Source organism: Myxocyprinus asiaticus, chromosome 17 (assembly GCF_019703515.2).
Source record: "Myxocyprinus asiaticus isolate MX2 ecotype Aquarium Trade chromosome 17, UBuf_Myxa_2, whole genome shotgun sequence".
Classification (NCBI taxonomy): Eukaryota; Metazoa; Chordata; class Actinopteri; order Cypriniformes; family Catostomidae; genus Myxocyprinus; species Myxocyprinus asiaticus.
Window position 1 is genome coordinate 6,893,734 of NC_059360.1, and position 24,444 is coordinate 6,918,177.

The following is a 24,444-nucleotide window of genomic DNA, read 5'->3' on the forward strand; positions in this document are numbered from 1 at the left end:
ACTCGGTTGGCATAACGTTTTTCTATAATGTCATACAGAGCTGGCCTCTCCTGAATCATGTTGATCAGTTGGTCTTCAGTTTCTTCATTCCAGACGGCCATGTTGTTATGAAAATATTAGCATATTGGAATGCTCAGATGAAAGGAAGATGAAAAATGAGAAGAGCCTTCTATGTGTTTGCCCTCTTGACTTCGTCGTTTGCTTGCTTTTGTCATTTCTGTTTTTCTTCACGTGCATTTATTTGCTAAGCTGAACAGCCAATCAGACTGATCTGTCTCACCGACGGGCTCCGCCACCGATTCAACATGCTCAATCAGCCGAAAAGCCACCAACGGGGGTCCGACTAGTTCCAACGGTGCAGAACACACCGCAAAAACTAGGCCCACAGATGCTCAACAACGGCCCGACATTCGCCAACGGCCGACCGTTTGCTTGGTGTGTCACGGCCCTAACAGCTTCTAAACTCCACCAATGAAGTACAGTTAAAACACATTCATTCAAACAAGATCTACATTTACAAAATGTAAACATTTGCCTTACAAACAGAGACTGTTTAAAAGCATATATTTGTTGGCAAATTAGGTATATCATTTAAAAAAAATAGATATTACATTTATTCAGCATTTCTCTCCACAAGAGTAAAGCTTGATGATTCCTTGTTTGACTGCACAAACAGGCTGATATTATGTGAACATGGGGCTTAATGTATGCAGCTTTTAACAAATCATCCAAATGACAGAGGACTAGCAGCACAGGTTTGTAAGAAGCAAGATCCATGCCGAACACCCAAAACAAACCCATGGCTTGGGCCGGTTGGCACCCATACAAGGGCATAAATAAGGATTAGTATTTATATATGTCTGGCAGAAGGCTGAGAATGGGAGATGGGGGATATCTGCACATGTCAAAGTAAGGCCAGATTCTACCTTCTAATAAGCAAGAAATCTGCTAGCTAGTCATCATAAACAAGTTTCTCATGTTGTTCAATATTCTGTGGAACTCAATAGCAATTAAAAAGGTGTGCACATGCTCAGGGTGGATTATTCTTATGCATTACTAGCTTTGGGCAAAGCTAACCTTACTAATATTTACTAGCAATTAACCATATTGTAGTTCTTCGTGTAATTGCCTCCATGTTTTTACTAAATGTCCATCAAGACTGAAAATTTAACAAGACTGAATCCTTTATTGTGAGACTTTCAGTGATATTTCTAAATGTCAGCTAAACACAAGGGTTATTTATAGACTGCTTATAATAACTATTGGAACACAACAGATGACTAGTTTAGATTTTCAGCCACTATTTTAATGTTGATAGTTACTAACACACACACATACACACACACACACACACACACGCACACACATGTTGGTGCAGCTATCCTTATGAGGACTCTCCAGAGACATAATGATTTTTATTCTGTACGATCTATAGATTCTATCCCCTTACCCTAACTCTACCCCTAAACTAACCCTCACAAAAAACTTTCTATTTTTTTACATTTAAAAAAAAAACACCATTTAGTATGTTTATTAGGTGATTAGAATTATGGGGACACTAGAAATGTCTTCATAAACCACATTTATAGAATAATACCCTTGTAATTACCAGTTTGTAACTTAAAAAAAATGTCCTCGTAAACCACCCAAACCCGCCCACACAGTGAGAAAGACAGAGAAAAAGATAGATATTAAGCTTGTTTTGCTGTGACATCAATACTCACTTTTCTTGAAAATTCCAATGTCACTACTTTGTTATTGGTCACACTGACAGATACCCAGTTTGGCTTTCAGATGTAGACACAAGGTTCTCATAAGCTCATTAATCTTGAAAGGAGAAACTGTCAAAAGCATACACTACCCCTATGCCTGACATAAAAAAGGCATTTCTGTGGCCTTGATTTTGGTTTGGTGGAAAAAGATATCACACTGCTGCTCTATACAGTATGCCTTGAACTTTGCAGCAGAGAGCATGAACATTGCCGAATGGAATTTCTGTACTGTGTCAAAAGACAACATGCATCCATGGACAAAACTTTACTGAGCTGAAATAACAGTCCTTCCTGAGAATGAGAAAAATCACCAATAAGCATTACTGTGTTATTGTTTAGCATTGTTTAGATATAATCAACATTGAATATTTTTTATAATTAAAAAAATAACCCCTAATTATATTTGCAATTCTCTCTTCGAGTTGCACTGTGCTATGGATTGGAAAAACGTGTCTTAATTTAAAAGGCCTTGTAGGCCAAACAGTGTTGCTAACAATGGTGAATAAACCACTGGTGTGAATATGATGTAAGCATCAGATCAGATTTAAGTATGCATGTTTATATATCAAAACTGAAGCATATTTAAAAGAGATACAGCATTTATCATTACCATTCATTCAATAAGTCATGTTGATGGAGGGTCAGTTCAGGCAAATGAGACTAAAGGGGGTCGCACACCGGACGTGACTGGCGGACGACATGGCACATTCTAAAATTCGAAACAACTGTTTTCAATGAAGGTACGCACACTGCCACTCGGCGTCTGTCGGTAGCTCCCAGCTACAACTCCGGAGGCTGCTCAAATTTCTGCCATGCCACGGAGTGCAACTCGCATATTTTCCATTAAATTCAACCCAAATCATTATCAAAGGACATAGATTATTTACTTTAGTGTTCTCCATTCTTGAAGAAGGGAAAAACCTTGGTAACTTTTATGTGTAATGTCAGCAACCTGAACCGCATCGACGTGCCCCGTGTTTGATACCTGTGCCGTGTCCTAGCCGCGACGTGGCGTGGCGCTTCTCATCCGGTGTGTGACCGCCTTAAGATCCTGGAGTGTTCTCAAAATGATAATGGTTCCCCGGAATAATTAAAAGCAGAAGTGAGTGTTCTTTTCTAACACAAACTGACAAAATACCAAAGCCAGCTAAACTTCTCTAGCTGTGCTATTGCTAAAACTTTCTAGCAGGCAAGTAAACTGTTTAGCAGTAAAAGAATATACGTGTGTGTATTTTTTCCATCCCACGGACTGCATTTGTGACATTGTTGATTACCACAGACATTAAACGAATGCTCCTAGTTCAATACAAGTTAAGCTCAATTAAAAGCATTTGTGGTATAATGTTGATTACCACAAAAACAATTTTGAATTGCCCCTCATTTATTATTATTTATGCTGTTAGAGTAAACACTTGCAATGAAAGTGAATGGGGCCAGTGCATAAATACTAAAACGCACAATGTTTCAAAAGTATAGCAATGAGACCTAAACATTATACATTTAGAAATTATTTTATTGTCAAACAATTGCTTATTAACTTTTCTAATATCCAATACTAGCAGTAGTATTGGTTTCGCTGTCATGACAACAAAGTTGAAACTATATATAATTTTACACAGATAAGGTTAATAAGCAATTTGATCTCAATAAAATTATGTTAACATCTTATTTTTTACCCACTTTTTTTTTTTTAATCAGATAAAAGATAGACTAAGTCTAAATTGTTTTTTGTGGCTCAACAGGTAGAGCATGGCATTACCAATGCCAAAAGTATGAGTTTGATTCCCAAGGAACACACAAACTGATACAATGTATACACTGATGAGCTAAAAGATTATGACCACTCACAGGTGACGCAAATAATGTTGATCATCCCCTAACAAGGCCACATGTCAAGGTCTGGGTAGATTAGATGGCAACCAAACAATTTACAATATACATTTTCAACTATTACATTGTTTATGAAGTATAAACAAAACAATTTAACATTACATGTGTTTGCATGACAATAGTGTGAATCGCTTAACAATCGCTGGTGTAAATATATGTTCAATCTTTCAACCCATGTCTGGACCACTTAAAAAGATAAAACAGGTTGCTTGGTTGCTTGGTATATGTGGCATGGGGGGACATGGTCATGTGTCGGTCTGGGGGAGAGGGAGAGCGGTAAGGCTCATCAACTGGTTTATAATTGTCTCTAACACCTGTCTCTCATTATAGTGATGGCGGAGGGAGACTTAAAAGGCATGCCCTGCAAGTTAAACCACAGATAGAGTTTCTGTTATTGGTTCTGTTTTGACGGTAACCATCAACTCTGGACTATTTATTTATTAAAAAGGACATTGACCTTGAACCTGCTTCGTTGTCTCCTGACTCCTCCATTGACCACAGACCAAGATCCTTTTACAGTGGTGCCGAAAGCCCGGGTTTGGAGGAGTACACCATTATGGAGTCCTCACCGCTGGGCGAAGTTTTCAAGACCCTCACCAGCATTCAGCAAACGCAACACCAGGCCCTTATGGAGGTACACCTGGAGCAGGAACAACGCTTCCAAGTCCTGCTCCAGGCACAAGCGGAGGACCGGCAGGTGCCCCCCATTTTCTCTCCAGAAATGGGGGGAGCGGGCAGGCTGGATGTTGCCCCGGCCTGAGTCAGCGGTGGGGGCATGTGGCACGGGTAGGCGTGGTCATGTGTCGGTCTGCGGGAGTGGAAGAGCGGTAAGACTCGTCACCTGGCTTATAATTGTCTCTAACACCTGTCTCTCATTATAGTGATGGCGAAGGGAGACTTAAAAGGCACGCCAGAGCATCAGAGGAGAGAGAGAGTGACCGGCGAGTTAAACCACAGAGAGTGTTTCTGTTATTGGTTCTGTTTTGTACTCACGTTGCAGCCAAGTGGACCGGCTCACTGAACATTCGCTTGACTGTTTGAGGATTCTGTGTTTGCTCTGTTTGTGCTGATACTGCCTAGCAGCTGGAGTTTATTTTGTAGAGTGTCACACCTTCAGGACAGTTTTATGGATGAAGCTACAGGCTCTTTGTGCTTATTCCGTCTATTGGCTGGAATTTGTTTGATAGATTATTTTTTGCTGTGTAATTCTGTCTCACAAAATTTGTATAGAAACACCGGACTTGAGCAATCCGATGGCAAGGTTGTCGCGGGGGCTCTCGTAAGCGTGCATGGACTGTTTGAGTTTGGAGGGATGGACGCCAGTTGGTGCTGTCATGCGCAGGGTTAATGCGCACATTTTTCTTTTTTCTGTTTGTTTGGTTCTGGGGGATGTTTGGGTTTTGATTGTCGCACTAATGTTGGAATGTGGTTTTTATAATCTTGTTTTTGACACACTATCTATTTTTTCTTATATGTCAAAATGTCAAATGTTAATATGAGTGGATTGTCTCTCTCCACGTGGAAAGTGAATGGGTTGGGGCACCCCATAAAAAGAAGGAAGGTTATTTCTCTTCTTAAGCACAAGAAATATGATATAGTGTTTCTTCAAAAATGCATCTTTCTCCGCAGGAAGATGAAAAATTTGGGAGGATATAGGTTGGGCATGTTTTCTTTAGTGCTGGCTCGAGTAAGAGCAGGGGAGTCATTACGCTGATAAGTAAACATCTACAATTCAAATATCTCAAACAGATTAAAGATAAATTAGGAAGAGTCATAATTGTTTTAGCTGAAATTCAGGGGCAAAGTCTTATTTTGGCTAATATTTCTGCACCTAACGTTGATGATCAGGGCTTTTTTATAGATCTTGAAGGGATGTTGCAAGCTGCTGGCGCCCCTCATGATATAATATTGGGAGGAGACTTTAGACTCAGTCCTTGATCATAGTGAAGCAAAAGTGTGCAAGCCCCCTAGAGCAATATTGACGCTTCACAGGATGTGTAAAAATCTTGGTCTTACAGATATTTGGAGACTTTTGAACCCATCTGGGAGGGACTATACATTTTTTTCATCAGTCCATAAGATTTACTCTAGAATAGATTTTTTTAAATATATATCTAAGTCCCTCATTTCTTCTGTTGTTGATTGCTCAAGTGGAAACATTTTAGTCTCAGATCATGTCCTGGTGTGATTAGAGGTGTTGCCACATATGAAGAAAAGGAAATCATTGGTGCTTTAATGTATCCCTTTTCAAAATCCTGAATTCCAACAAATGTTAAAGGCTGAAATCAGTGTCTATATGGAGACCAACTGGTCCTCAGTATCCTCTGTGGGCATGGCTTGGAAGGCACTTAAGGTGGTTCTTAGGGGCCGGATCATACAGAATGCCGCTTTCACCAAAAAATACAAAGCACAAGAACTTATGGAATTGGAAGGGAACAATAAAAGTGCAGAGGCAGAGCTGAAGCAACAAATGTCATCTAATGGCCTCAGAGAATTGACCCGATAAAAATACAGATATAATACTATTTTGTCGCTGAAGGTGGAGTTTTGGCTATTCAGGGAAAGAGTCATACTTTGAGTTGGGGGACAAAGCAGGCAAGCTTCTGGCTAGATATATAAACAGAGAGAGTCTTTTTCTACCATTCCCTCAGTGAAATCTGCTGGTGGTGAAATATTTAACTCAGCCACTGATATTAATAATGCTTTTAAAGAATTCTATCTTGATCTTTATAGTTCCACATCTTCGTCAACTGAAGAGGATATTAGAAACTTTGTGGAACCATTAGAACTTCCTAAACTATCGGCTGAGCAAAAAATTCTCTTGATTCTGAGATAACCTTGGAGGAGCATGGCGAGGAAATTAAGGCCTTGCTAACAGGCAAGGCTCCAGGGCCAGATGGCTTTGCCGCTGAATTTTTAGATCTTATGCTACAGAACTGGCTCCAATTTGCTAGAAGTTTATATGGAATCATTAAAGAATGGAAAGCTTCCGCCAACCATGACACAACCCAAGATCAGTCCGATTCTTAAAAAGGACAAAGATCCAAGCGAGTGTAAGAGTTACCATGCAATTTCCCTGATCCAGCTAGATGTTAAAATATTGTCAAAAATTTTGGCTAACCGACTAAGTAAAGTTATGACATCTCTTCTACATAGAGATCAGGTGGGGTTATTCGGGCCGTAACTCTTCTGATAACATTAGGCATTTCATTAATGTCATGTGGGCAGTGGCGAACGATCAGACTCCAGTCTCTGCCATCTCGCTTGATGCCAAAAAAGCATTTGATACGGTAGAATGGGATTATCTTTTTAAGATATTGGAAATGTACGGGTTTGGGAATACTTTTATTGGGTGGATTAATTTATTTTATAGACACCCGGTAGCAGCGGTTAAAACGAATTGATTAATTTCAGATTATTTTACTCTGGATAGGGGCAACCGACAGCATTGCCCCCTTTCTCCCTTATTGTTTTGTCTTGCCCTGGAACCACTAGCAGCCGCGATAAGAAAGGAGGAGGATTTTCCAGGGGTGGTGGTGGGAGGTGTGGCGCATAAGCTTTTGCTTTACGCAGATTATATTTTATTATTTGTCTCTGACCCTACTATATCTATGCCTTGCCTCCACAGAATTATTAATTCCTTTTCTAAGTTCTCAGGATACAAAGTGAATTGGTCTAAATCCAAAGTTTTGACTCTGACAGCATACTGCCCAGTAACGGCTTTTCAGCCGGGCGCCTTCCAGTGGCCCAAACAGGGCATTATGTATTTGAGTATTTTATTCCCAGCAAATTTGTGTGATTTAGTTAGAGTTCATTTTGACCCTTTAATAAAAAGGTTTTCAAGCGATGTGGGCAGGTGGGTTTCATTACATTTATCTATGACTAGGAATTTTAATGTTATTAAAATAAATTGTATTCCAAAATTCAACTACCTGCTTCAATCTCTCCCTATAGATGTCCCCCTCTCTTATTTTAAGCAATTTGATAGCATAGAGAAGATCTTCATTTGGAATGGTAAACGTCCCATATTACACTTCAGTAAGTTACATAGGCCGATTGACAAAAGTGGGCTAGGGCTACCAAAGATTTTGTTTTATTATTATGCATTCAGTCTCAGATATTTGGCTCATTGGTCGATTCCACCTGAGAGAGCCCCTCCCTGGTTTTGTATTGAACAGGAAGTTCTTGCCCCTATCTCGCCATTGCAAAGCCTTTCTATCAAACTAACCAGAGAACGTCATGGTTACTTGTGTAACCTCTGTTCCCTGATGGAGGGAACGAGACGTTGTGTCGATGTAGTGACACTAGGGGTCACTCTTGGGAGACCGAGACACCTCTGGTCTTTGATAAAAGGCCAATGAAAATTGGCAAGTGGTATTTGCATGCCACTCCCCCAGACATAAGGGTATAAAAGGAGCTGGCGTGCAACCACTCATTCAGGTTTTATGCTGAGGAGCCGAGACAAGGTCCGGCCATTTCAGCGGGTAGTTCAGCGTTGTGGCAGGAGGGACACAACGTCTCGTTCCCTCCATCAGGGAACGGAGGTTACACAAGTAACCATGACATTCCCTATCTGTCACTCACTCGACGTTGTGTCGATGTAGTGACACTAGGAGTCCCTATAAAAAACGCTGCAACTGGCTGAACTGTGTTACGTGAACTGGCGGTGTGTGACAGGCAGACCACTGTGTGCCTCGTAGCCAGTGCACCAGGCCAACACGTAACCTCCCCCAACATAGTTATGAGTGTCGAACGGCCCTTTGGGGACAAGTCGACTACCCAAAATATAGAGACAGGCTAGCCCAGTCGTGGCCTCTTTTCCCCTTCTTTTTTTCCATTCCCTAAAAAATGGGGGAATATCCGACTGGGCCGACCAGGTCTAGTCGGGGGGTGTCCCTCCCAAGGGAGACCACACCTCGCCCAGAGAGAGGGAGGATATTTAAGTGGAAAATACGTCACATGGTCTTGCCAAACTATGTCAGAAGTATGTCATGTGGAGTTACTACAAACATGGAGACTGTGGCAGAGTGGCCTCTGCCCAAGGAAGACTCAGTTTGCCAACAGGGAAACGAATTAGTGGAAGATATACATCGCATGGGGTTGCCTACAGGGAACCGCCACATGCGGAGCACCTACCCCAGAACAGGGCTTTTAGTTAGCATGTGTACTGGGCTGGCAGCGAGTCTCTCTGAAAACTCGACTGCCACAGGGCTCAGAGGAAGTCAACCAGGGAACATAGTTTGTGAAGACTACTGGGAGTTAATGGCGCAAGTCTTCAGCTCAGAGGAGGTGAAAGGCACTATGTGCAAGCGATACACCCGGCCGGCTATCCCGAGCTTATCCGCTTGTATTGCGTGCCACTACCTGGGACGAAACCGGTTCCACCCGGAGGTTGTAGAACCTTGCAAAGGTGTTGGGTGTTGCCCAGCCTGCTGCTCTGCAAATGTCTGTTAGAGAGGCACCCCTGGCCAAGGCCCAGGAGGCCGCTAAACTCCTGGTAGAATGGGCTCGTAGCACTACTGGGGGCGGCACGTCCTGGGCGTGATATGCCATAGCTATGGCATCAATGAGCCAGTGGGCGATCCAGACCGGCGTGATGACCACGCAATGTGTCCCGTGGCGCCATGCCCATCTTGGGACTCGAGTCTGAAGCCAGTGCTGAATCGGTCTCATATGCATCAACCCGAGCGGGATGGCCACCACTGAGGATGCCATATGCCCCAGGAGCCTCTGAAAGAGTTTCAGTGGAACCGCTGTTTTCTGTTTGAATGCCTTCAAACAGGCCAGCACCGACTGTGCACACTCATTCGTGAGGCGTGCTGTCAATGAGTCCAACTCCAAACCGAGAAAAGATATGCTCTGAACCGGGAGGAGCTTACTCTTTTCCCAGTTGACCCAAAGCCCTAATCGGCTGAGGTGCAAGAGCACCAAGTCACTGTGTGCACACAACATGTCCCGAGAGTGAGCTAAGATTAGCCAATCATCAAGATAGTTGAGAATGCCCACCTCCCTTAACGGGGCAAGAGCTGCCTCTGCGACCTTCATGAAGACGCGAGGATGACAAGGACAGACTGAAAGGGAGGACCTTGTAGTGATATGCCTGACCCTCGAATGCAAACCGCAGGAAGGGTCTGCCGTGAACCAATCTTGATGCCGGATGGTTGCCAGAATGCATTTTTGTGTCAGCATCTTGAACGGGAGTCTGTGTAAAGCCTGGTTCAGTACTCGCAGGTCCAAGATTGGCCGCAACCCACCGCCTTTTTTCGGTACGATGAAGTAGGGGTTGATGAAGCCCTTCTTCATCTCGGCCGAAGGGACAGGTTCTATTGCACCCTTCCGTAGGAGGGTGGCAATCTCCACGTGCAAGGTCTCAGCATTTTCGTCCTTCACCAAGGTGAAATGGGTACCGCTGAACCTGGGTGGACGCCTGGCGAACTGAATCGTGTAGCCGAGTCGGACGGTCCGGATCAGCCATCCCAATGGATTGGAAAGCGTAAGCCACGCATCCAAGCTCTGTGCAAGGGGGACCAAAGGGACAACCTCGTCGGACGTACCGGCAGGTGGGGCCTCACGGCGGGTGCAGAGCTCGAGGTGCCACACCATGTCGTGGCCGTGCTGAGTCTAGGGACATCGAAGCACTTACCTGGCTCCTTGTGACCACCCCTGGAACAGCCTGGGATGGGGGAGTAAGAGGCCTGTCCTCGCAACCCGTGGAGACTGTCACATCGGGGGCGGATCTGAGCCACAGCTGGGCACGCAGGGGCGGGGAGACCGCCGCTGGAGCGGCAATCCTGCAAGAGTAAAAAGGTGGACGGTGGTCGTGATGATGGCCGTGGACACCGAGTATGTGACCCAGGGAACAAGGAAACCGCTCTTTTGCTGAACTGTTGGGTACCATAGCCACTTGGGCATGTGGCGAAATCAAATGAAAAGGCAACTAAATATTCTCCACCCTCCACCGGGGGATGGAGTGGTCTTCCTACCAGCTCCAAAGCAGTGGGTTTCTTCGACACTGGGTCACCCATCTCAGGGGTGCTTTGAAGCCTTTTGTGGGTTCTTGGCAGCCGGCCGTGAGATGGGTGGCGTCTGCTTCCTGCGGTGGTCTCCACACCGGGACCAAGCTGAAGGGGCGGGCTGTGGCGGAGCCGGTGCAGTCACCGCAGGGGGACGCCCTTGGTGACGAGCAGGCAGGGTGTGGGATCTTGAGCCGCGCCGGGACAGGATATGCTGGATAGCCTCCGTCTGCTGCTTCACTGTCAAGAACTGCTGGGCAAAGTCCTCGATGGTGGCACCGAATAGGCTAGCCTGGGAGATAGGGGCAGCAAGGAACTGTGTCTTGTCGGCCTCACCCATCTCGACCAGGTTGAGCCAAAGGTGATGCTCTTGGACCACTAATGTGGACATCGCCCACCCGAGAGACCGCGCCATGACCTTCATCACCCGGAGAGCGAGGTCGGTCGCTGAGTGCAGTTCCTGCATCAGATCTGGGGTGGAACTACCCTTGTGCAGTTCTTTTAGCGCCTTGGCTTGGTGGACCTGCAGGAGAGCCATAGCGTGCAGGGCAGAGGTGGCTTGTTCAGCAGCACTGTAGGCTTTGGCATTCAGGGACGACGTAAACCTACAGGGCTTGGACGGGAGCTTTGGGCGTCTGCGCCAGGTGGCGGCGCTCTGCGGGCATAGGTGCACCGCGAGTGACTTATCCACTGGGGGAATTCGCCTTATAGCCCCTGGCCGCCCCACCATCGAGGGTAGTGAGGGTGGGGGAACTGAGAAATCGGGACCGGGCAGTAAAAGGTGCCTCCCACGATTTTGTCAGCTCCTCATGCACTTCCGGGAAGAAAGGCACTGGAGCGGGGCATGGCTGCTTTGAGCGGCGCCGCGAGCCCAGGAACCAATCATTGAACTGCGAGGTTTCAGGGGAGAGCGGAGGGTTCCACTCTAGCCCGACGCTAGCGGCCTCCCGGGAAAGCATGTCTATCATTTCCGCATCAGCCTGTGACTGGGCAATCGTCCCCGAAGGGGGGAGCCCAGCTAAGGCTTCTGTGTCCGACTGGACAAGCCCGCTCTCCAATGCTGCGCTCGAGAGCTCATCAGCTTTGCAGGCTCTGAACAAGAGGTCAAACTCACCATGAGACGAGCCGGCGGACTCATCCGGAAGCCTGATCGGGGCAGACAAGCGTGCTGGGGAATGGGAGGTCCGCGGGGGGATACCCGGCGGTCCCATTGGGGTCCCCAAATCACCCCACTTACGAAAGCAAGCCGCGACCGCATCATTGCCATGGTCATGTTCTTGCAGTGAGTACATGAACCATCCATGAATGCTGTCTCCGCGAAAGACAGCGATCGTGACCGTCTGAAGTTGAGAGGTAACGACCGCAACCAGGAATAACACACAAACGGAAGGGCATCTTTAAAAAGATGTGTCTTTAAAAAGACGTTCCGTGTGTGCCGCTCTTTTAAAGAAATATACTCTTTTAGGAAAATATACTCTCTTTTTTCAGCCGAAGCACCCAGGGGCATTCTCTGCAGTGCACCAGTGCAGAGGAGGAAGAAGCCACTGAAATGCGCCGTCAGATCCAGCAGAGGTGAATGAACATTCAGCTCAGTAAACATCGACTGTTCGGCTCCGAAGAAAAAATCTGAATGAGTGGTTGCACGCCAGCTCCTTTTATACCCGTATGTCCGGGGGAGTGGCATGCAAATACCACTCGCCAATTTTTATTGGCCTTTTATCAAAGACCAGAGGTGTCTCGGGCTCCCAAGAGTGACCCCTAGTGTCACTACCTTGACACAATGTTGAGTGAATGACAGATAGGGAAGTTAAGTTATACCCTGTTATCTCACATTTGCACGTGGTATGGACAAAGTGTCCAGAGTGTTTAACTCGGACATTTATTTAGATGTTGCCTCGAGCATATGGCAGAACCCAAAATTATGTATTAATAAGTCCCCTTTCTGCTGGTCAGAGTGGATTGTGAGGGAGGTTAATACGTTCGGTGACCTATATGAGAGTGGAGTGTTGAGATCCTTTGAAATTATGGTTCAACATTTTGGAATTCCCAGGTCTCAATTCTTTAGGTATTTACAACTGCGCCACCTGCTCTGTACTATTTTTGGGAGTAGCATACATCCCCCTAAAGCGGCAGACACTCTGGGAGTGGTGATTACTGCCATTGAAAAAGGTCATGAGGCATCAGTGTATTACTCCCTGCTAATTCAGAGTCTGGGGGACAGAGCTTCAACTTCTCTTAAGAGATTATGGGAGAAAGATTTAAACTTGGTATTGGAGGAGGGAATGTGGACTAGGATTCTAAAAAACATCAACTCTGCATCTAGAGATGCAAGGGTGCACCTCATGCAATTTAAGATTTTACATCAATTCTATTGGACCCCCTCTAGATTGAATTGGCTTGGTCTTAAAGACACACCCACCTGCTGGTGATGCCAATCAGAAAATGGGGACACAACCCATGTTTTTTGTTGGTGTGTTAAGATCCGAGAATTTTGGTTGAGGGTTCAGAGTTTCATAAGTGACGTATTGGTTACTCACATTTCATTTTGCCCCAGACTCTGTATTTTAGGCGATGGGACGGTCATTAATATAGGGGATAAATACATAAGAAATTGGGTTCTAGCCAGTGTTATGATCGGCAGACAGATTATTCTTAGGGGATGGAGGTCGGCTGGAGCGGCCTCATTTGGGGAGTGGTGCACGGAGATGGGCAAGGTATGAAGAAATGTCAGATAGAAGGCTTGGCAACCTGGTGTAACATCTGAGCGGTCTCCTGCCCACCAGAGGGAGCCCTCACCTGAATTCTGAACTGTCACTTCCTGTTTCCTGCCACATCAGTTCCTGTAATGTCATTTCCTGTTTGCCTAGTATATAAGCCATGCATGCTCATTCCCATATTGCAAAGTATTGCCAGATCATCTGCCTTACCAAGCGTTTATATAATTGCCTTATTGCCTAGTGTTTTGACCTGTTTGTTTTGATTTCTCTTTTGGATCTCCCCTTTTGCCTGTTTGCCTGGTTGGACTGCTTTACTGTGTTTTTGATCTCACTGCCTGTTTTTATGACACTGTGTTTGGATTTTGATGGACTGTTTGAATAAACATCCGCATATGGATTCTTCCTCAGCTTCCACTTCCTCATCATTACACATGGGAGTATTTAATAGGAAGTGGAGCAGCTATTTGACCTTTTTGGAAGGCTCTCAGGGAGGTGCAGTGGAGAGGGATTTATAGTTTTAAATATGTGTGATTATTATATATATATATATATATATATATATATATATATATATATATATATATATATATATATATACACTATATTGCCAAAAGTATTCGCTCATCTGCCTTTAGACGCATACGAACTTAAGTGACATCCCATTCTTAATCCATAGGGTTTAATATGACGTCGGCCCACCCTTTGCAGCTATAACAGCTTCAACTCTTCTGGGAAGGCTTTCCACAAGGTTTAGGAGTGTGTTTATGGGAATTTTTGACCATTCTTCCAGAAGCGCATTTGTGAGGTCAGACACTGATGTTGGACGTGAAGGCCTGGCTCGCAGTCTTCACTCTAATTCATCCCAAAGGTGCTCTATCGGGTTGAGGTCAGGACTCTGTGCAGGCCAGTCAAGTTCTTCCACACCAAACTCACTCATCCATGTCTTTATGGACCTTGCTTTGTGCACTGGTGTGCAGTCATGTTGGAACAGGAAGGGGCCATCCCCAAACTGTTCCCACAAAGTTGGGAGCATGGAATTGTCCAAAATCTCTTGGTATGCTGAAGCATTCAGAGTTCCTTTCACTGGAACTAAGGGGTCAAGCCCAGCTCCTGAAAAACAACCCCACACCATAATCCCCCCTCCACCAAACTTCACAGTTGGCACAATGCAGTCAGACAAGTACCGTTCTCCTGGCAACCGCCAAACCCAGACTCGTCCATCAGATTGCCAGATGGAGAAGCGTGATTCATCACTCCAGAGAACGCGTCTCCACTGCTCTAGAGTCCAGTGGCGGCGTGCTTTACACCACTGCATCCGACGCTTTGCATTGCACTTGGTGATGTATGGCTTGGATGCAGCTGCTCGGCCATGGAAACCCATTCCATGAAGCTCTCTACGCACTGTTCTTGAGCTAATCTGAAGGCCACATGAACTTTGGAGGTCTGTAGCGATTGACTCTGCAGAAAGTTGGCGACCCTCTGCACACTATGCACCTCAGCATCCGCTGACCCCGCTCTGTCGTTTTACGTGGCCTACCACTTCGTGGCTGAGTTGCTGTCATTCCCAATCACTTCCACTTTGTTATAATACCACTGACAGTTGACTGTGGAATATTTAGTAGCGAGGAAATTTCACGACTGGACTTGTTGCACAGGTGGCATCCTATCACAGTACCACGCTGGAATTCACTGAGCTCCTGAGAGCGGCCCATTCTTTCACAAATGTTTGTAGAAGCAGTCTGCATGCCTAGGTGCTTCATTTTATACACCTGTGGCCATGGAAGTGATTGGAACACCTGAATTCAATTATTTAGATGGGTGAGCGAATACTTTTGGCAATATAGTGTATATATATATATATATATATATATATATATATATATATATATATATACACATACACTACCATTCAAAAGGTTATTGTCATTTACTCATTGTTTATTTATTTTTTATTTTTTTCCACATTTTAGAATAATAGTCAATTCATCACAACAATGGAATAATAGAAATGGAAATATGGGCATTCTGTTGTGACTAAAAAAATCCAAAATAAATCAAAACTATGTTATATTTTAGCATCTTCAAAGTGGCCACACTTTGCCTAGATTTTGCAGAAATGTACTCTTGGCATTTTCTCAACCAACTTCTTGAGGTATCATCCTGGGATGCTTTTTAAACAGAATAGAAGGAGTTCCAATCTATATGCTGGACAATTAGTGGCTGCTTTTCTTAATTATTCAGTCCAAGTCATCCATTTCAAAATCTTTTTTTTATATATATAAAATTTATTTTTGTTAAATTAAATAAATTAATATATTGGCACAATTATATTTTTGTCTACAAAACTAATTTCAAACATTTAAGCATACACCTTTGGATCAAAAGGTTTTTAAGATCATGAGAAACATTTCAGCCAAGTGACCCCAAACTTTTGAACGGTAGTGTATATATTCTGTGTGTGTGTGTGTGTGTGTGTGTGTGTGTGTGTGTGTGTGTGTGTGTGTACTTTAGTTTTGACCACAGGGATGTTTGTTGGGGGTCAGGGTGGGGTTGGAGATTCGGAGGGGGAAAGGGAAGAATGGGGGTTAAAAGTTGATTTTGTCCATATATGTTTTGTTTTTCTGTTTCATTTGGTGGAATCAATAAAAAGAGTTTAAAAATAAAATAAAAATAAAAAGATTCATCATTGTGTCATTTGATAAAATATGATTGTAAATTGTGTATAAAATAAATAATTAAATAATTAAATGATAATTGTACTTAGAACCCCAGTGAGCAAGCCGAAGATAACTGTGGCAAGGAACACAAAACTCCATAAGATGTTGGTTAATGGAGATAAATATCCTTGGGAGAAACCAGGCTCACTGTGGGTGCCAGTTCCCCTCTGGCTAAACAGCATGAATAAAATGCCAATATTAGTTATTTTTGTGCAGTGCAAGTCATGGTTTAAAATGTGTAAACTATGTAAGTGTTAAGGTCCAGTGTTTAAACAAAGATTGTGTATGAACTGTAAGATTAATGACTAATGTCTTTGAAGTCCATCCTGGATTAACTGCAGAAGTTCACATAGATGCATTGTCTTTTGTTAGTTGGCAGATGAAGGCTTTTGTTGGCAATTAATTGATCGTCTATGTATTCCATTTCAAGTGTGTAATCCATCAATAGACAAAGGTGATGCAGGCAGAGATCAATGAGGTGCATCGCAGTTCAACCGGCAAGTCATTTCGGTGAGGTTCGGTGGGGTCCATCCTAAATCCAAATTTCATGCAGTGGCATATGCAGTATCCAATGTCTTACAGTTGGAGTTGGCATTAGTTCATCCTCTGAAGTCCATTGTAAAAGACCAAAGTGATGTCTGGCTAGCACCGGCTGTAGTTATCATCACTCAGCGACACATAGCAGTGGAGTCCGACAACAAGCAGGAACGGAGCTGGATCTAGTTTTTTCTAGAAAGCAGGGGGGCGATATGCAGAGAAGAATGTGAATCACCAAAAACACAAGAAGAAGAATGTGAAAGTGATCTGTTTCTCTGTTTCTCATCCATACCTATCACATTGCTTCTGAAGTTACTGATTTAACCATTGGAGTCTTATGGATTACTTTTATGCTGACTTATGTGATTTTGTTTAGCTTTAAAATGTTGCCACCCATTCACTTGCATTGTATGGACCAAAAGAGCTGAGAAATTCTTCTAAAAATCTTCATTTGAGTTCAGCAGATGAAAGAAAGACATACACATCTGGGGTGGCATGAGGGTGAGTAAATAATGAGAATTGTAATTTTTGGTTGAACTATCCCTTTAAGGGCTCTTGTCAGATCTGGATTAATTTGTCAATAAGAGAGGTTTGGAAACATTTTTAGTAATTATTACAGTGAAAACATGAAAATGTCCCACAAGGACATTATATATAATGCTGAAATATAAACCAAAGCAAGATCATGTTTTATTAATGCCTACTTTAGCTATTTCATAGCTTTTAAAGTCCTGTGTGGATTCTTATTCAGTGTAGTTACAGTTTTCAGTGTCGAAAGAATTTAGATCATTAGTTCTATACAGCAGTACCACCACTCTCTAAATGCAGAGTATGCAGCCTAGTGTGTAGGGCACCAACCCTGGTCATGGAACACTCACTGTGTCTGAAACCACCCCCTATCCACTATATAGTGCACTATTTTGGGTGTCTGCTATTTGGTAGGAGTGTCTGAATTCTGAGCAAGCCACTCGTTCCCTACTTTTGTTCACTCATTATTACCCACAGTGCACTCTAATTTCAAGTGTACATTTGATGTACACTCGATGACGGTTAATTGCCCACAATCCACCACGGGGAAGACGTACGAGCTGGGAGTTTACTGCTTCCTTCACTCCTGCAATGTTTTATTTCATGCTGAATGTAGTAAATTACTTACAAATCATTACTTGATTATCATAATAACATATAGAGAGGCAAAACATACAGATACATTTTAAAATATACTCTTTATTTGATAAAATGTGTTTACTCTTTATATTAACACACAGTATATATAACAAATGACAAACAGAATGAAGATTTATTGTATTTATATATTATTTAATAAGGAAAACAAGTAAGGCCCAAGTATTTTAAAATGTCATATGTGACGTTGTTTCTGCAACAGCCCCAGAGCTCTGACACACGGTGTATACATGCAGTGTCCAAATCACTCACTCATTTCGTTCACTCACTGCTGAGAAATAGTGCACTAACTACCATTCACTATATAGGAAACAGTGAATAAGTGAACGATTTCGGACACAGCCATTCTCTCTTCGCCATATGATCGCCCCGTGCCCACACATCTCTCACGTGTGCGCCTTGCACCCCTCGCTGTGCACGCGCAGAAATGCTGTCTTTTCACGCTCCAGTTTTCAATCAGATGTTGTCAAAGAATGGCAGAGCAAAAGGCATTTATTTCCACTTAATTTGGATGTTTACATGGATTTATAGTTAATACGCCTGAAGTAGCTGCGATAGTTTCCAGTACCCCCGCAAGGGCGTGGGGTAAATGTGTAAATATTGCTCATGACATGCGGGACACGGGACAAAGCACACTGATATATTGCTGCACTGATTTAAAAATGTACACTTAAAAACTGATGTCATAAGAGCTCAGTTACAGAATCACCCTGAAAATGACCATCACATTACACAGAAAAGCCTGCGTTAGGATTAGAGCCAAAACGTACCTCAGCGTGCTGCCTTAAGTTGGAGCTGTGATTTTAATCTTGAAATATCACCTTGTCTTGGTGTTAAATGAAGGCATTGCATGACGAAACTATTATTTTTTTCACTGTGCGGAGCGAAGAAAGTGTTAGACTTTGAAGAGTTTGATGCTGCAGCAGTAATTGAGTGACAGTCTGTGACAGCGGCTGAGCACGCGCAGCTGTGTGAACTTCCACTCTTGTAAAAGTCCCATTCAGTAATCTCTCAATAAATTATACATTAATTAAAATTAAACCCAGTAATGTAACGACAGGAACGCCACCCATTGTAAAGAAGTAAAAGTAAAAAAAATCATTAGAAATGTACTTGAGTGAAAGTAAAAAGTGCCCATTTTTAAACCTACTCTAAAAGTAAAACATTTTTTCAAAAAGTTACTCAAGTAAATGTAACTGAGTAAATGTAGTGCGTTACAACCCACCTCTTGGCCTAGCCCACCTTTGTCCATCAGCCTATATAACTTATTGAAGTGTAATCTGGGACGCTTACCATTCTAAATGAAAGACTTCACTATGCTATCAAATTGCTTGAAATAAGAGAGGGATATCTACAGGGAGAGATTGTAGCAGGTAGTTAAATTTTGGAATACAATTCATTTTAATAACATTTACCTTCCCAATCATAGATAAATGTAATGAAGCCCACCTGCCCACATCACTCATAAACCTTTTTATTAAGGGGTCAAAATTAACTAACTAAATTGGACAAATTTGCAGGGAATAAAATGCCCAAATACTTAATGCCCTGTTTGGGCCACTGAAGTCTGATCATTCTCCACTGACCACATAATATTGATGAGACAGCTAAAGTTGTCAGAAGAGCTGCAGCCCTGAATAAACCCCACCTGATCTATATGTATAAGAGATGTCATAACTTAATCAGTTAGCCAACATTTTTGACAATATTTTAATGTCTAGCTGGATCAGGGAAATTGGACGATAACTCTTACACTCGCTTGGATTTTTGTCTTTTTTAAGAACCAGACTGATCCGGGCTTGTGTCATGGTTGGCAAAAAATTTCCATTCTTTAATGATTCTGTATAAACTTCTAACAAAAGTGGAGCCAGTTATGTAGCACAAGATCTAAAAATCTAAGCAGCAAAGCCATCTGGCCCCGGAGACTTGCCTGTAGGCAAGGCCTTAATTACCTCGCCAAGCTCCTCCAAGGTTATCTCAGAATCAAGAGATTTTTTTTGCTCAGTCATCAGTTTAGGGAGTTCTAATGGTTCCACAAAATGTCTAATATCCTCATCAGTAGATGAAGACGTGGAACTATAGAGATAAAGATAGAATTCTTTAAAAGCATTATTAATATCAATGGCAAAGGTAAACATTTCACCACCAGCAGATTTCACTGAGGGAATGGTAGAAAAAGACACTCTCTACTTTATATATCTAGCCAAAAGCTTCCCTGCCTTGTCCCCCAACTCAAAGTATGACTGTCTTGCCCTGAATAAACAAAACTCCGCAACAACATAGTATTATATCTGTATTTCAATTGGGTCAATTCTCTGAGGCCATCAGATGACATTCTGCACTTCAGCTCTGCCTCAGCACTTTTAATGTTCTCTTCCAACTCCACGAGTTCTCGTGCTTTGGATTTTTTGGCATACTGTATGATCCGACCCCTAAGAACTGCCTTAAGTGCCTCCCAAGCCATGCCCACAGAGGATACTGAGGACCAGTTGGTCTCCATATAAACATTGATTTCAGCCTTTAACACTTGTTGGAAATCAGGGTTTTGCAAAAGGGATACATTAAAGCACCAACTATATGATAGTTATATGTGGCAACACCTCTAAACTCACCAGGGCATGATCTGAGACTAAGATGTTTCCAACTGAACAATCAACAACAGATGAAATGAGGGACTTAGATATATATATATATAAAAAAAAAAATCTATTCTAGAATAAATCTTATGGACTGATGAAAATTTTTTATAATCCCTCCCAGATGGGTTTAAAAGTTTCCAAATATCTGTAAAACCAAGATTTTTACACATCCTGTGAAGCGTCAATGTTGCTATAGGGGGCTTACACACTTTTGCTTCATTATGGTCAAGGACTGAATCCATCAATAGATTAAAGTCTCCTCCCAATATTATATCATGAGGGGTGCCAATGGCTTGCAACATCCCTTCAAGATCTATAAAAAAGCCCTGATCATCAGCATTAGGTGCGTAAATATTAGCCAAAATCAACCTTTGCCCCTGAATTTCTGCTAAAACAATAATGACTCTTCCTAATTTATCTTTACTCTGTTTGAGACATTTGAATTGTAGATATTTACTTATCAGTGTAATGACTCCCCTGCTCTTACTTGAGCCAGCACTAAAGAAAACATGTCCACCCCATATCATCCCAAATTTTTCAGCTTCCTGCGGGGAAAGATGCATTTCTTGAAGAAACACTATATCATATTTCTTACGTTTAAGAAAAGAAATACCCTTCCTTCATTTTATGGGGTGCCCTAACCCATTCACATTCTACGTGGAGAGAGTCAATCCACTCATAATAACATTTGACATATTAGCAAAAAATTGATGTAAAAATGTAAAGACCACATTCCAACATTAGTGCAACAGTCAAACCCCGAACCAAATCAAACAGAAAAAAGAAAATCTTGCGCATTAACCCCGCGCACGACTGTGCCAACCGGTGTCCATCCCTCTAAACACAAAGAACGTGTAGATTCATTCACAAAATTGTCTCGAAGGTGTGTTCCTCAACAAACTCCAGCCACTAAGCGGAACTAGTACACACACACACACAAAAGAAAGCCGTTCAGTTTCCTCAGACAGTCAAATGAATGTTCAGTGAGCCAGCTGTTCATGAGTGCAGCAGATTACCTAATCCTTCCAATGTCCTGCAAAAATACTCCACAAAACAAACTCCAGCCAATAGGAGGATAAACACAAGGAACATGCAGATTCATCCACAACTGTCCCGAAGGAGTGTTATTCCACAAAACAAAAAGAAACAAAAAATGCGCCTAGCTTCCTTGGACGGTCAAGTGTATGTTCAGTGAGTCAAGCTCACTTGGGAGCAACATGAGAAACACACCATGACTTCCTCAGTCCATTGATTTTATGAAAGATATCGCTTGTTGTGGGCATGTAAATATTTTATGGCCATCCTTATTATCTATTCTCAATTTGGCCGGGATCATCAGTGCAAAAGCGATCCTCCATTGATGCAAGAGTTTCTTGAAGGAGTGTTACTACACAAAACAAACTCCAGCTGCTAGGCGGAACCAACACAAAAAGAAACAAAAAAGGCACCCAGCTTCCTCAGACAGTCAAGTGAATGTTCAGTGAGTCAAGCTCACTTGGGGGCAACATGAAAATCACCAAATGGCTTACTCACCCCATTGTCTCTATGAAAGACAATGCTTGCTGTGGGCATGTAAATATTTTCCTTAGTATCTAGCCCCAATTTGGCCAGAAACATCAGTGCAAAAGCGATCCTCCACTGATGCAAGAGATTCCTGCACTCCTTGAATCGACCACGTCTCTCTCCCATCGAACCCGCAAAGTCCAGGAACAAGAAAATGTTGTGGTTCTTCCAAGAAAGCCTTCCTTTACCCCTCGCCTCGCTTAACACAAGATATTTATTGGGTGATCTCAGAAACCTGGCCAGAACTGATCGGGGCCTGTCTTCCTCAGCCGATCTCTGAGCCAGAACTCCGTGAGCCCGCCCGACCTCCAGCTCATGGCCTGCCATATCGAGCAGACTCGGGAAGAACTCATCCAGGAACATCACCACATCTCGGCCCCCCTCATGCCCAGGAACTCCAACAATTCGGACACTGCTTCGCTGACCACGATTCTCAAGGTCCTCCAACACTTCCCAAACATGTTCCAAATCTGCGTTGGATGCTAGCAGATTAGCATCCAATTCCCTCTCCAATGACTCCAAATAAACAATCCATTTCTCAATGTCCCTGATTCTTGTAACCAGCCCAGTGAATCTCACCACCATCGCAGCAATCGGTCGATATATTACAGCAAGATCCTCCAAGTCCGCCACAACCCTCGCCGGCATCACAGATATGCTGGACAGTTGCTGCTGAATCTCTCCCGCCACACCATCCAAATTGAGTCCCTGGTCTGCGGCCCTGTCTTGGGTATCAGCTTGAGCACGTAAGTGTCTTTTAATATCTCTAGAGCCCGAGGCTTTTGAATTCTTTGACATATTGTCTTCATAGAACAATTATGAAACAGAGTGTGTCGAATCTCACCGGTTCATGACATAAAAAGAATTCAAAACTAGCAAAGTGCGCAGAGGTCGCCATTCACACGTCTGACCTCCGCATGCCACCACATGACTCCGCCGAGCTGCTCACTTGAGAGCATGAGTGTGATCATTGTACCATGGTGCGGGGCTTTTTTCTTTAATTTTCTTTAATCGAAGGGGGGCAACACTATCAAGAGTGCTAGAGAAGACTATTTATATTTTATGTTATTACATCAAGTTCTTCTAGACTTTTTGGCTTACTGAGTATGTGAAACAATTCTGGAAGATTATTAGTAAAGCTGTCTTTAGTAGTCAAAAGAATAGTTCTACCTGAACAATAGTGTGGTGTAGATTGAGTGACATTAGCTGATCACAGCAAACAAGAGACGAGGTAATGATCTGAGATGTCATCGCTCTGCGGTAGAATTTCTATAGTATCAACATTAACTCCATATGACAGAATTAAATCTAGTGTATGATTATAGAGATGAGTTGGTCCTGTCATTTTTTTGTCTGACTCCAAGAGAGTTGAGAATATCAATAAATGCTAATCCCAATGTGTCATTTTCATTATCTATATGAATGTTGAAGTCACCAACAATTAAAGCTTTATCCACAATAACTTCTAGATCTGATAGAAAATTTGCAAATTCACCAAGGAAATCTGAGTACAGCCTGAGTGATCTGTATACTGTAGCAAGAGCAAAAGACGACAGAGATTTTTTATTTATATCTGACGGTGTCATATTAAGCATTATTAGTTCAAAATACTTAAACTTATATCCTGTCCACCAAAAACTTCACTGTAAATTGTAGCAACACCTACTCCTCAACCATTCAGATGAGGCTCATGTTTATAATAATAAACTGGGGGAGTAGATTCATTTAAACTAATATATTCATCTGGTTTAAGACAGGTTTCAGTCAAGCAGAGCGCATCCAAACTATGATCTGTAATAATTTCATTTACAATTAGAGCTTTGGTTGAAAGAAATCTAATGTTTAGTAGCCCTACCTTTATATGATGTTTCTCTTAATTTTTTTTTTTTTTTTTTTCAAGTTTGATCATAACAATTTTTTCTAAATGATTTAGTGAGGGGGTTTGTGTTTGGTTGTTCGGAGAACAGACACAGTCTCTATATGATATCTTGGTGATACTGTCTCTATGTGTTGTAGTTTATGTGACCTGTGTGATGTCACAAGGCAGCTAGCAGATGTTCGGATTAACCAGTTTGTCTGCTTCCTGACCTGGGCCCCAGTAAGTCAAATATTATCACTATTACAACTATGAGCCAAATTACTAGAGAGGAGAGCGGCACTGTACTACCCGCATTCAAAAAAGTATCTACCGGCTTCTCTTTCTCACTGACCGCCACTAGCGTTCGGATGTGTGTCTCTAACTCATTAACCTTCTCTGTCAGCCTGACTAATTCCTTACATTTACCACATGTATATCCCTCACTGTTGACAGAAGAAGCTATAGTAAACATGTGGCATGCAATGCAGGAAGAAATAACATGAGCGGATGCCATGACTTACCACAATTGTTTGTTGTTGTTGTTATGGTTGTT